The sequence below is a fragment of the Ovis aries genome, chromosome 1 (genome assembly GCF_016772045.2).
Source record: "Ovis aries strain OAR_USU_Benz2616 breed Rambouillet chromosome 1, ARS-UI_Ramb_v3.0, whole genome shotgun sequence".
NCBI lineage: Eukaryota > Metazoa > Chordata > Mammalia > Artiodactyla > Bovidae > Ovis > Ovis aries.
In genome coordinates, this window is record NC_056054.1 from 10,794,550 (window position 1) to 10,806,966 (window position 12,417).

The window sequence follows — 12,417 nt, forward strand, 5'->3', positions numbered from 1 at the left end:
TGGATCACAGAGGCAAGCACCAGTTCCTGGCAGGACAGGACTTGAATGGCATTCTAAGGAGTTTAGAGTTTGTCCACAGGTACAAGGGAATAGAACAGTCTGATTTGCGTTACTTATGCTGTCGGTAGTGTAGTGGGTAGTTTGAAGCTGAAGTTCTGTTGAAGGGAAGTTAGAGTTTTATTGTGGTAACTCAGCTAAAGATGATAAGGCATGAACTTGAACAGTGATGGTGCAGTTGGAGAGAAGGACTGAACACAAGAGTTATTCAGAAGGTACAAGAAGCAGGGGGCTTCCCTGGTGGTCCAGTGGTTAAGAATCTGACTTCCAGTGCAGGGGTTGCAGGTTCAGTCCCTGGCTGGGGAACTAAGGTCCGTCATGCCCTGGAGCAACTAAGCCTGGGAGCCTCAACTAGAGGAGAAGCCCCTTTGCTGCAACTAAGACCCAGGACGGCCAGAAAAGAAAGGAAGTAGAAGCAGCGGAACTTTGGGAAAGCGGATTTGGAGAGTATGGAGGAGGAAGTAGACTCGTTAGAAAGGCTCCCAGTTTTCTGGCTTGGGTAGCTGGGTAGCTAATAGGGCCACTGAGAGAGTAAGCACAGAAGTAAATTTGTGAGAAGGAGACAGGCATGAGTATATCTATCTATATATCTATGTGTGTGTGCGTGCATGCTCAGTTGCTCAGTCATCTTTGACTCTGCAACCCTATGGACTATAGCCCACCAGGCTCCTGTGTCCATGGAATTATTTCGGCAAAAATACCAGAGTGGGTTGCTATTTCTTCCTGCAGGGAATCTTTCTGACCCAGGGATTGAACCTGAGTCTCCTGCGTCTCCTTCAGCAAGAGAATCCTTTACTACTGAACCACCTGGAATGCCTTATCTATCTCTATGCACATCCGTACTCTACTGGTTCTGTTTCTCTAGGGAACACTGATTCGGATAGGCTGCTCTTGAACCTGCAGGATCCTATGTTCCTTGCACCACCCCTCCTCTTGCGCCACCTATGTCCTCTGCCTGCCTTTTGCCTGTGGAAAACTTTAGTCAAAGAATAAGTTTAATCAGAGAAATGAGAACATACAGAAACAAAGGAAAACAGTCAGAGGAGACCAAATAATAACAATGTACTCATTAAGCGTAGCCAAAAGCCTTTAGTGGCTATAGATAATATTCTGAGCCATTCCCTGTGAGCTGTCTTAAAGATACCGAAACCCTCACCAGGTGGAGAAGTTAACTGCATGATGGCCAGACTGTACCCACGACATGAGCTGCCACAATTCCCAGAATTGTCCTCAAAAAAATGGAAACACGCCAACCCTGGAACTGAAGATTAACTGTACCTCAGACAATCAAGATGACACTGGTCAGACCACTGATGACCAATCTGAAGATGACTGTCAGAGCTTACTGTGCTGTCTCTGCATGTAGGCCCCTCTTTCTGTCTATAAAAACTCTTGCCCCATTGTTTGCCAGTGCGAGTGGTGGTGGGAGACAGCCTCTGGATAGATGGCCAACATCCCTCCCTGCCCCAGTTGCCAGCATCCAAAATAAAGGAAACTTTCCTTTTCCCCCCTAAAACCTGTGTGGCTCAGATGGTAAATAATCTTCTTGCCAATGCAGGAGATGAGGGTTCAATCCCTGGGTCAGGAAGATCCCCTGGAGAAGGGAATGATAGTCCACTCCAGTATTCTTGGTTGGAGAATTCCATGGACAGAGGAGCCTGATGGGCTACAGTCCATGGGGTCACAAAGAGTTAGACATGACTGAGCAACTAACGCTTTCCTTTTCACCAATCTGGCCTGTTTATTGGATTTTGAGTGGCAAGCAGCCAGACCCCAAGCCTTTTGGTAACACTGTTAGTATCTTTTCTTTATTTTTGATTTTCTACACATTGACTTTAATAGGCCTAGGCATCTTTGTACTTATCCTGCTTAGAGCTTTGTCTTATTCACCTTTGCGAAACCAGCATGCAGTGTCTGGCATATAGTAAATGCTCAACAAATGTTAGCTAATTATTATTTGAGGAAATTCCTCAACACAAAAGTCAGAAGACAAAAAGTAAAGGCAACTCAAAGAAAATAGAGCATGCAAAGGGAGCACAAGAAAGCTCCCCCCAATCCAAATTGTATTTTATATTCTCAGAAAGATAAAAGAAGATACCATATTCATTCAACAAGAAGAGACTGTAACAGTAGGAACAACTTGAGGGAAAATAATAAAATAGCAAAAATTGTAAATTCATTCATGAAACAAATGAAATCCATAGCCTCCCGCAAATATTTAAGAAAGTCATGCTTGAACTCCCCTCCATTCTAACCTTTGCTCACTAGTGATCCTCTCTTCTAATTCTGCACTCCAATCTCTGTGATCTCTTTCCTTGCCCCTGCTCCTGGCCCCTGAACTTGATTGGCATTTGGACTTGGTTTGTCTTGGTTTTAATCCTGTTTTTTCCAGCTTCCTTCACTTGGCTGCCCTTAGAGTCTCAGTGTCCCATGTGACATTAACTACTCTCCCACAACCCATATGCATGGGGGGAGAGGTGTTGGAGGGTAGGCAATTCAGACTTTAGCAGTAGTGAAAAGTTGAAAAAATTATTGTTAAAAGGATTCCAAACACAGGGACTTCCCAGGTGGTCCAGTGGTTGAGAGTCCACCTGCCAATGCAAGGGACAGTTTCCATCCCTGGTCTAGGAAGATTCTGTATGTCACAGAGCAGCTGAGCCCATGCACCACAATTACTGAGCCTAAATGCCCAGAGCCTGTGCTCTTCAAGAACAGAAGCCAGCTCACCGCAAAGAAGAGTAGCCTCCACTTGCCACAGCTAGAGAAATCCCACACACCGCAATGAAGACCCAGCATCAGTTCGGTTCAGTTCAGTCGCTCAGTCGTGTCCGACTCTTTGCGACCCCATGAATCGCAGCATACCAGGCCTCCCTGTCCATCACCAACTCCCGGAGTTCACTCAGACTCACGTCTATCAAGTTAGTGATGCCATCCAGCCATCTCATCCTCTGTCATCCCCTTCTCCTCCTGCTCCCAACCCCTCCCAGCATCAGAGTCTTTTCCAATGAGTCAACTCTTCGCATGAGGTGGCCAAAGTACTGGAATTTCAGCTTTAGCATCATTCCCTCCAAAGAAATCCCAGGGCTGATCTCCTTCTGAATGGACTGGTTTGATCTCCTTGCAGTCCCAGCATAGCCAAAAACAGTTTTTGTAAAAAAAGATACCAAACACAACGGCAATTTATTTTATATATCACCTTTCAATGAGCACTCATATACGTACAGGATTCTGCATTATGTTATTTCATTAACTATTACATAATGAACAGTTACCCTTTTTCAAGACTGAAGTCATGTCATTTTGTGGGTTAGGCAACCATTTATTGAATACCTATTGCCAGCTTGGCATTGTGCTAAGCACTGAGGCTACAAAGATCAGTAAAGTATGGTTTTTCTTCATGCTTTTGAGACTTTTACACATTTAAAGGGAGGAGGAGGAAGAAGGTTATATCAATAAAGGAGAGCAGCTAAGTGTTACCACATGCACCACAGGAAGTGCAAGCAGGGACACGTGGGAGGGAACATCAGGAAGTTGTCACGAACACAGGAAGCCTTGAGCTGAGTTTTTACATACAAGTAGATTTCACCAGTCAGATGGAGTAGATGTTGAGGTTTTAGGCGGTTAATAAATCATTCCCCTTCCCCTACAACAGTTCAGAACCAACTGAAAAATAGCCATAGAGATCAGATGGTGGGGCAAACAGCCAGATGTCACCTTTATTGCTGATAAGACTTAGATAAGAGGACTTGCTTAGAAGTGAGGGCAAAAGAGAGTATAACATTCCCCTAATAGCTCAGATGCTAAAGAATCTGCCTGCAATGCAGGAAACCTGGCTTCAGTCCCTGAGTTGGGAAGATTCCCTGGAGAAGAGAATGGCAACCCACTCCAGTACTTTTGCCTGGAGAATTTCATGAACAAACCATGAGGTCCTAAAAAGTGGGGCAAGACAGAAGTATTAACACACTTACTTAACATATTTGCCTTCCTAGTCACAGTGAGCACAGGAAAAGCTTGGTTTTCCACAAAGTGAAGAGTCTACTTTTCCAAATTTACTGATTAAGCAATTTAAAATAAAATGGAAAAATAATTAAATCCCATTTAAATAGCATCAAGAATAAAAGTGTTTAGGAACAAATTTGAAAAAAATGTGCAAGATCTGTGCATTGAAAACTATAGAAATTAAACACCTACGTAAATGAAGAGATGCACTATGATCATGGATCAGAAGACTCAATAATAGGTGGCAAGTGGGAGGGAAGTTCAAGAGGGAGGGGACATACATGTACTTATGGCTAATTCATGTTGATATATGGCAGAAATTAAAGCAATTATCCTCCAATTAAAAATAAATTTAAACTTTAAAAAAAGCCAAAAAAAGAAGACTCAATAGTGTTACCCAAATTGACCTATAGATGAATTCCAATAAAAACTTCAGCAGACATTTTTCATCAAAATTTATTGCTAATTCTAAAGTTTATACAGAAATTCAAAGGACCTAGAATAGACAAAAACAACTTTGAAAAGAAAAACATACTTGGAACTTATCTGTGGAAGATGCAGTCTAAGATGGCCCCATGTCCCCACCTCCTGGTGTAAAGGGTCCTCCTAAGTGTGGACAGGGCCTATGACTTGGTTCTAACCAGTCTGGCAAAAATGATGGGATGGGATTTTTGTGATTACATTATGTCTGATTCTGTTTGCTAGCAGACTCACTAGAAAGTCCTTCTCTCCCCTCCCCTCCCTTCTAACTGTGTGGGATGCCAAGGTGGCAAGGAACTGGGAGCGGCCTCTAGGCACTGAGGGCAGTTGTCTGCTGCCAGCCAAGAAAAACAGAAGCTCTTGGTTATACAGTTGCAGTGAACCAAATGACAAGCATAGGAGCTGGAAAATGGACTTTTTTTCCTAGTCAAGCCTCCAGATGTGAACCCAGCATGGCCTGTACTTTCAGATACTAGGTACATGATCTAACAAGCCATGCTTGGATCCTTAACCCACAGCAACTGTGAGATAATAAATGTATATTGCTTTAAGCCTCCAAATTTGTGGTAATTTGTTATGCAGCAGCGTAAAAATATGCTACCTCATTTCGAGATTTATTATAAAGCTACAATAATCAAGACAGTGTGTTGTTGGCATAAAGATATACATATATGAAACAGAATAAAGAGTCAAGAAATAGACCCATATATAAATGGCTAGTTCATTTTCAACACAAGTGCCAGGGCACATTAATGGGAGGAATCTTTTCAACAACTGGATAGACTTGTGCAAAAAAAAAAAAGAACCTGACTTTTACCTCTCACCATATATAAAAAGTAGCTCAAAATGGATGCTAGAACTAAATATGAAAGCTAAAGCTATAAAACTTTTAGAAGAAAACATGGAAGAAAATCTTAGTGATCTTGAGTTTGTAAATATTTTTGAAACACAAAAGTCAACTACAAAGCAAAAATATCAATAAACTGGATTTCATGAAAATGAAAAATTTGACTCTTCATAACATACTGCAATGAAAAAGAAGAGGCAAGCCACAACCTGAAAGAAAATATTTGCAAAATATATATTGGATAAAAGGCTTTATCTAGAATAAATGAGTTCCTACAACTTAAGACAAGTAATCATATTGAAATGATTGACAAGGACATCCTTGTCTGTCCAGGAGTTTAGACTCCACACTTCCATTGCAGAGGCTGCAGGTTCCATCCCTGCTTGGGGAACTAAGATCTCACATGGAGGTACTGCAGTCAAAAAACGTTTAAAAAAGATTGGTAGATTTGAACAGACATTTCACCTAAGAAAATAAACAAATGGCAAATAAACACTTGAAAAGATACTTAATATAATTTGTCATTGTATATGCCAAGTCACTGTTTGCGACCCTATGGACTGTAGCCCGTCAGGCTTCTCTGTCCATGAGGATTCTCTAGGCAAGAATACTGCAGTGGATAGCCTTTCCTTTCTCCAGGGTATTTTCCCAACCAAGAGATGGAACCCAGGTCTCTGCATTGCAGGCAGATTCTTTACCATCTGAGCCACCAGGGATACCTGAAATTCTCATACACTTCTGAGAATGTAAAATGAGGTAGTCACTTTGGAAAACAGTTTGGCTACTTTTAAAAAGTTCTTTAAGTTCTTTTATATGTGTGTGTGTGTGTGTGTGTGTGTGTGTGTGTGTGTGAATTAATTATTTATTTCTTACTTTAAAATATTGTATTGGTTTTGCCATACTAAGTTCTTTTAAAGTTGCACACCTACCCTAAATCCTGGCCACTTGACTCCTAGGTGTTTACACAAACAACTGTCCCTAAGACTTGTAGACAAATATTCATGTTTTATTTGTAATGGCCTCAAATTGAAAACAACCCAAATGCCCATAAACATGTGAATGAATAAACAAATAGTCCTATAGCCACATAATGGAGAACTATTCAGCATTGAAAAGTAATTGACTCATACACACAAGGTGTTTCCCTGTTGGCTTAGACGGTAAAGAATCTGCCCTCAGTGTGAGAAACCTGGGTTTGATCCCTGGGTCAGGAAGATCCCCTGGAGAAGGGAATGGCAACCCACTCCAGTATTCTTGCCTGGAGAATTCTACGGACAGAGGAGACTGGCTATGGTCCACGACGGCATCGCAAAGTGTTAGACACCACTGAGTGACTAACACACACACACACACACACACACACAGAGCAACTTGGGTGAATCTCAAAATAATAATATTGAGAGAAAGAAGCAGCCAAAAGAAGAATCTATTCTGGTTATATAAAATACTAGAAAATTAAAACTGATCTATTATGAAAGCAGACCAGTGGTAGAGTGGAAGGCAAGAAGAGACAAGAGGTAGGATTACCTGGGGTGGTAGGAAAGTTTTGAAGGTGATGGATATGTTTGTTTTCTTAATTGTGGTGATGGGGTCATACACGTATCAGTTCAGTTCAGTTGCTCAGTTGTGTCTGACTCTTTGCAACCCCATGAATCTCAGCACGCCAGGCCTTCCTGTCCATCACCAACTCCCGGAGTTCACTCAGACTCACGTCCATCGAGTCAGTGATGCCATCCAGCCATCTCATCCTCTGTCATCCCCTTTTCCTCCTGCCCCCAATCTCACCCAGCATCAGAGTCCTTTCCAATGAGTCAACTCTTTGCATGAGGTGGCCAAAGTACTGGAGTTTCAGCTTCAGCATCATTCCCTCCAAAGAAATCCCAGGGTTGATCTCCTTCAGAATGGACTGGTTGGATCTCCTTGCAGTCCAAGGGACCCTCGAGAGTCTTCTCCAACACCACAGTTCAAAAGCATCAATTCTTCGGCGCTCAGCTTTCTTCACAATCCAACTCTCACATTCATACATGACCACAGGAAAAACCATAGCCTTGACTAGACAGACCTTTGTTGGCAAAGTAATGTCTCTGCTTTTGAATATACTATCTAGGTTGGTCATAACTTTTCTTCCAAGGAGTATGTGTCTTTTAATTTCATGGCTGCAGTCACCATCTGCAGTGATTTTGGAGCCCCCAAAAATAAAGTCTGACACTGTTTCCACTGTTTCCCCGTCTGTTTCCCATGAAGTGATGGGACCAGATGCCATGATCTTCGTTTTCTGAATGTTGAGCTTTAAGCCAACTTTTTCACTCTCCTCTTTCACTTTCATCAAGAGGCTTTTTAGCTCCTCTTCACTGTCTGCCATAAGAGTGGTGTCATCTGCATATGTGAGGTTATTGATATTTCTCCCGGCAATCTTGATTCCAGCTTGTGCTTCTTCCAGCCCAGCATTTCTCATGATGTCCTCTGCATAGAAGTTAAATAAGCAGGGTGACAATATACAGCCTTGACGTACTCCTTTTCCTATTTGGAACCAGTCTGTTGTTCCATGTCCAGTTCTAACTGTTGCTTCCTGACCTGCATACTTTATGTCAAAACTCATCATATTTCCCATTTATTGAATGCCAATTAAGCATCAGTACAATGGAAAGGGAGCAGTTGCAAGCTTTCTGCAGCCCAGAGACTGAAATTAGGGGTGATGCGCAGCACCAGGTTGCGCATGCTCAGTTCTTTCTTCATGCTCACCAATCAGATCCCAGCTCGACCTGGCTCACTGAGGCCAGTGGTCCTCAGAGGCCGCCATGATGAGATGGAGTCACTCAAGAAGCGCGTGGCAGGGCTGCCTGAGGCCTTCCAGAACTCGGTGGCTTTCTATCCTGAGCGTACAGAAGCACCAGGGAAGGACTCTAAGCAGGTAAGAGGCTTAAACTGGCGTTCATTTTGAAACAGTATTTTGAAAGTGTATGGAAAATATGCTCAAGGCGGTAGGGAGTGAGCCGTCGAAAGGCTGTGGTAATTTTTTTCTCTCTCATTGGCTCCTTGTTCAACCGTGCATTCTTGGAGGGATAGGACTATCGTACTTATCACCAAAGTACTCTTGCCCAGTGGCTGGTGGTCAGAAAATTTTTGTTGAAGGGGTTGAGTAATCTCAGGTCACACAAGCTTGTACCTAAGTAAGAGCAGGATTCGTATTTACCGCTTTTGACTCCAAACCCTGAGCTCTTCTCTTCCAAGCAAAATGAAAATGTAAAAAGTACTGAACGTTCATTTTGGGATTCAGCAGTCTAATCAGTACAATGACTTTGCCAGCCTTGAAATGTCTGCCATCAGTAATAAGGGGTTTCCGAAGGTGAGTGGAGAGATTTGAGTTTTTAAATATTAGGCAAGATTGATTTAATAAATATTATGCACTTACTCTTCTCCAGGCAGCTCATTTGGCTCTGGATGTATCAGTGAGGAGGATGGACATTGTCTTTGCCCTCACATAAAACAGACAAGGCTGTGTATTGTCATCCTGTTTATTTAACTTATATGCAGAGTACATCATGAGAAACTCTGGGCTGGAAGAAGCACAAGCTGGAATCCAGACTGCCAGGAGAAATATCAATAACTTCAGATATGCAGATGACACCACCCTTATGGCAGAAAGTGAAGAGGAACTAAAAAGCCTCCTGATGAAAGAGGAGAGTGAAAAAGTTGGCTTAAAGCTCAACATTCAGAAAACTAAGATCATGGCATCTTGTCCCATCACTTCATGGGAAATAGATGGGGAAAACAGTGTCAGACTTTATTTTGGGGGACTTCAAAATCGCTGCAGATGGTGATTGCAGCCATGAAATTAAAAGACTCTTACTCCTTGGAAGAAAAGTTATGACCAACCTAGACAGCATATTGAAAAGCAGAGACATTACTTTGCCAACAAAGGTCCATCTAGTCAAGACTATGGCTTTTCCAGTGGTCACGTCTGGATGTGAGAGTTGGACTGTGAAGAAAGCTGAGCGCCGAAGAATTGATGCTTTTGAACTGTGGTGTGAGAGAAGACTCTTGAGAGTGCCTTGGACTGCAAGGAGACCCAACCAGTCCATTCTAAAGGAGACCGTTCCTGGGTGTTCTTTGGAAGGAATGATGCTAAAGCTGAAACTCCAGTACCTTGGCCACTTCATGCAAAGAGTTGACTCATTGGAAAAGACTCTGACGCTGGGAGGGATTGGGGGCAGGAGGAGAAGGGGACCGACAGAGGATGAGGTGGCTAGATAGCATCACTGACTCGATGGACGTGAGTCTGTGTGAACTCCGGGAGTTGATGATGGACAAGGAGGCCTGGCATGCTACAATTCCTGGGGTCACAGAGTTGACATGACTGAGTGACTGAAGGGAACTGAAAACAGACAAAATAATTAATAGGGAAGTGTGGTAAGTGATCTAAGATCTCTTTTTATTTTCCCTTTGAAATTTGAAATTTTACTGTGATCTGCTCTTGTGTGAGTTTTTCACGCCACCCCCCCCTTTTCCCAGTGTGTTGAGCACAGAATGGTTCCCCATTGGGGACCTCAGCCTATTAGGTCTGAGAAAGTTTTTTTGTATGAGATCTTTGATAATTTCTTCTTTTCCATTTTTTTCCCTTTCTCTCTCCTGAATTGGAACTTCTGTTGTTCAACTGTGGAACCTAATGGGTGGCACCTCTAATTTTATTTCATTTTCTCGTCTGTTTTCCACCTCTGCTTTCGGTTTTACTTTCCTGGGATAATTTTCTCAACTTTGTTTTTCATGTATGAATTTACAGTGTTAGCTATTTTAATATTTTACTTTGTTTTAAATCGTTCTTTTTGTTACAGTCTCTTGTTTAGTGAGTGAAGTATCTTCTATCTTTCTGAGAATGTAAAATGGTTTGGGGGAAGTTTTCTCGTGTTGCATTTGCATGTTCTCTATTTCCTTTCAGTTGTGTTTGCAGTTTGTTTTGTTCTCTGACTTTCAGGTTGCAGACTTTCCTCAAAAAATATTAGCTAACATTTATTGAGCACTTACAGTGTTGTGGGCAAAGTTCTAAGCTCTTACAGATACTAATTTATTTAATCATCACAGTAACTAATGAAGTAGGTGCTACTACCTGCAGTTTATAAAGGCTAAAATGAAGGAAATGAGAGCTTGAGTAATTTAACAAAGCTGACATAGTTTAAAAGTGGTGGAGCCAACATAATCTAGGTAGTCTAGGTTGTGTGTTCTAAGCTCTATTCTACATTGCCTCCTTATTTATTGAATTGAAGTATAGTTGATTTACAGTATTGTGTTAGTTTCTGGTATACAACAAAGTAATTCGGTTACATATATGTGTGTGTGTGTATATATATATACACATATATATATAATTTTTTTCAAATTGTTTCTATTGTAGATTATTATAAGATGTTGAATATAGTTCCCTGTGCTATGTAGTAGAATCTTGTGTTTATCTATTTTATCTATATATAGTGTATCTGTTGATCCCAAACTCCTCATTTATCCCTCCTCCCCTTTCCTTCCCCTTTGGTAACCATAGTTTGTTTTCTGTATCTCTTAGTCTGTTTGTAAATAAGTTCATTTGTATCTTTTTTTAGATTCGTTATGTAAGTGATACCATATCTGTCTTTATCTGACTTTCTTCAGTTAGTATGATAATATCTAGGTCCATCCATGCTGATGCAAATGACATTCAGTTCAGTTCAGTCACTCAGTCGTGTCCGACCCTTTGTGACCCCATGAACCACAGCACGCCAGGCCTCCCTGTGCATTGCCAACGCCCGGAGTCCACCCAAACCCGTGTCCATTTAGTCAGTGATGCCATCCAACCATCTCATCCTCTGTTGTCCCCTCCTTCTCCTGCCCTCAATCCCTCCCAGCATCAGGGTCTTTTCAAATGAATCAGCTCTTCGCATCAGGTGGCCAAAGTATTGAAATTTCAGCTTCAACATCAGTCTTTCCAATGAATACCCAGGACTGATCTCCTTTAGGAAGGACTGGTTGGATCTTCTTGCAGTCCAAGGAACTCTCAAGAGTCTTCTCCAACACCACAGTTCAAAAGCATCACTTTTTCTGCACTCAGCTTTCTTTATAGTCCAACTCTCATATCCATACATGACCACTGGAAAAACCATAGCCTTGACTAGACGGACCTTTGTTGGCAAAGTACTGTCTCTGCTTTTTAATATGCTGTCTAGGTTGGTCGTAACTTTCCTTCCAAGAAGTAAGCATCTGTTAATTTCATGGCCCATCTGCAGTGATTTTGGAGCCCAGAAAAATAAAGTCAGCCACTGTTTCCATTGTTTCCCCATCTATTTGTCATGAAGTGATGGGACCAGATGCCATGATCTTAGTTTTCTGAATGTTAAGCTTTAAGCCAGCTTTTTCACTCTCCTTCTTCACTTTCATCAAGAGGCTTTTTAGTTCCTCTTCACTTTCTGCCATAAGGGTGGTGTCATCTGCACATCTGAGGCAAATGATATTAGTCCATTCATTTTTTGATGGCTGAGCAATATTCCATTTGGGCTTCCCTGGTGGCTCACATGGTAAAAAATCTGCCTGCCACGCAGGTTCAATTCCTGGGTTAGGGAAGATTCCCTAGAGAGGGGAATGGCTACCTGTTCCAGTATTCTTGCTTAGAGAATTCCATGGACAGAGGAACCTGGCGGGCTCCAGTCCATGGGCTTGCAAAGAGTCATATATGACTGACTGACTTTAACTTTCAACATTCCACACACACACACACACACACACACACACACACACGTATCACATCTTCTTTATCCATTCATCTGTTGATGGACACTTAGGTGGCTATTGTAAATAGTGCTTCTGTGAACATTGGGGTGCATGTATCTTTTCAAATTAGAGTTTTATTGGAATATGTGCCCAGAAGCAGGATTGCTAGGTACTGTTTTTAATTTTCTAAGGAATCTCCATACTGTGTTTCATGGTGGCTGCACCAGTTGTTGTTCCCACCAACAGGGTAGAAGAGTTCCCTTTTCTCTACACCCTCTGCAGCATTTATTATTTGTATACTT